Genomic DNA, 2,994 nt, shown 5'->3' with positions numbered 1-2,994 from the left:
CTAGTAAATCGAGAGGGACATGAGATTTATACTTTCCCCAAGATCACATAATGCTTTCGCAAAATGTAATAACCCGATTGTACAAGGAATAGTGAAAGCACCCGGATCTTCTTTCTTTTTCAGTAGAGATCTTGTAGCAATAACACAACAGTGCTGCATCTTATCATCATCCTCAAAAGTAACTGATATTTTCTTCGTAACCAAATCTTTCATGAACTTGGCATAACCGGGCATTTATTCAAGATCTTCTACCAAAGGGACATTTATAGAAAGATGTTTCAACATCGTTGTAAAACGCCGATATTTACCATTCTCGGTCTTTTTAACTAACCTTTGTGGGAAAGGAGGTAGTGGTGTAGTCATGGGGTTCACCTTTTGGGGCACCTTAACATCTTTTATCGTTTTATCTTCTAACTCACCACTCACCTCCACCACCGTATCATCATCTCCTATAACCTTTTCTACACCAGACGACATAGGTGGATTAATGGTTTGCTACCACCCCGAGTAGTGATTGACATACAATGCCCATCATTTTTTGAATTTTGGACAGTGTTGCTAGAAAGAGTCCCCAATTGCTGTGTGTTCACAGTTTCAGACAATTGGTCCATTTGCAACTCAAGATGCTTAATCGAGATTGCATGTGTATCAACTTTTTGCCCTATACCCGCTAAGTCATTCGTTAACTTTTTAGAGTGCTCATCACTAGCATCGAACCTCTTTATCATTTTATGCATCACATTCTCAACTCGCGCCATACTACCTCCACTATCCCTAGGAGCAACTTCACAATTTTGAGGTGGAACATAGGGCCCACTCCTATCATTTCTGTTACAATTGTTTCCCCGGTTGAAAATGTTGTCGCGGTTGTAATTCTCATCTCGGACATAATGACCCTCGCAGTAATAATTACCATAGCTCCGACCTTGGTTTCCTGACCTTGGCACCAATTCTCCTGATTGGAGCCTTGGGCATTCGGTCGGAAACCCCCGGTCTGATCATTCACCGCATAGGAGTCCTCCTCATTGTAATATTCATTTTATGGGGGTGCTGGTTTAGACAAGTAGTTCACCGCATTTACCTTTTCCGCACCCCCAGCAACATGTTTCAACACCAACCCAAGCTCAATTCTCATTTTAGCCATCTCCTCACGAAGATCATCTGCGACTGAGTTGTGTGGAGATTGGACTGCGAAGGTATTTCTCCCAGTATCTGACTTCTGAATACTCTAAGCTTTATTTACGGATATTTTCTCTAACTCTTCAACAATCTTGGCATAAAAACACTCCCCATAAGAAACACCCGCTATCTTATCCAACACCGCTTTGTTACTATCATCTTATCCCCGATAGAAATACTCTTTCGGAGACTCATCATCTATGAGGTGATTTGGGACACTTCGCAAGAATGAAGTGAACCTATCCCAAGAACTGCAAACTGACTCTCCTGGTAGTGCAACAAAGATGTTCACTCTGTTTTCGTGGTTTAATTTCTTAGACACTGGGTAGTAGCGTGCTAGGAAAGCATCCCTCATTTGATTCCAAGTGAAGTTTGAGTTATAAGGGAGCTCACTAAACCAGATAGCGGCCTCTCCCATCAATGATAGAGGAAAAACTCTTAGCCCGATTTCATCCATATTCAAATCGGGCCTCCCTACACAATTTTGCACACTGCCCTTACTTTAGCGATGTAGGCATGTGGATCCTCATAAGGTAGCCTTTAAAACCAAGCTCTGGCAGTGAATATTTGCATCAAACTACTAGTTACCACAAAAATTTGGCCGTGTGGTAGAGGGGGAAAGATGAGTGGCCCATCAAAGTCTGCGATATTTTCATAGCCCCTATAGTACTCTTGAGGGAGTGGAGCGGGAGGTTGTCTCCGTATTTCACCTTTCCCACGAATATCAGGTAATACAGGGTCATGAGCGTCGACCAATGGAGGAATTTGCGGGTCGACCACATCACCTTGGATACCCAAATTCTGATTCATTCTTCTTAAAGTACGCTCTAGTTTAGGGTTAGGTTCAATTATGGATATTCCTCTACTCCGTGTGTTTGGCATATAAGGAAGTTAGACATGCAGGAGACAAAAACAAAAGGAAAAAGTAAAATTAGGAAAATGTTGACTAAACATCGGTAATAACTTTAAAGTTAATCTAAAATCCACTTTCCCTGGCAGCAGCGCCAAAATTTGATATGCTCAAATTTACTTCTCGAAATGAAGTAAAAGTGTTCGCATCAAGTAAAGAACCCAACTAATAGGTTGGGATCATTCCCACTATTAAAATGGTTCAGACTTAACATTATTCTACTGTTACTTCTATTAAGTCAATTATCTTGAAAAAAATTACTAAAAACGGGTTTTTATTAATGAAAGCAATTAGCTAAATTAAAGTATGTAAGTGAAAGGTTCAAATATTGGAGTTTAATCAAGTAATGAGAGTAACTAGGGTGTAAATATTCCCGACATGCTTCTAACTCGGTAATTCTAGCTATAACAATCCTTTCCTAGTATCTTGCATGCAAAGTGATATGTTATGTATCTCTAAATCCTTGGTCTGGCATCTAGAAAATTTTGTCCGCACCTTGGTCCGACTATGTGGGTTGCTTTACTAAACCTTATCTTTAGCTCATATTAGGCATCATGCTCGATATTTGACTAAGTTGTTACTTCGTACAACCCGATACTACCATATTAGATAGTATACACTGAATCTAGGTTGATAATTTTTATCCTATTATCTACCTCCTTGGTCCGGCAAGTAGCAATGAGGCGATTTCTAATGTTGGCCATCAGTTAAAAAGATTTCTAAGCAAAAGAATTATAAATTAGTGCAAGACACTATTCTAGAATCGTTATTTTAGCTACGTTTTACCTTGTTATTTACCCATTGTTTCCACAATCCTAGTTATGGAGATTAGTTACCCATGCTAATAATCACACAATTCATTATAATAATGTAAGAATTCGTGCACTTACTTTGATGAGAATGAA

The sequence above is a fragment of the Solanum pennellii genome, chromosome 8 (genome assembly GCF_001406875.1).
Source record: "Solanum pennellii chromosome 8, SPENNV200".
Taxonomy (NCBI): Eukaryota; Viridiplantae; Streptophyta; class Magnoliopsida; order Solanales; family Solanaceae; genus Solanum; species Solanum pennellii.
This window is presented reverse-complemented; position numbering follows the sequence as displayed.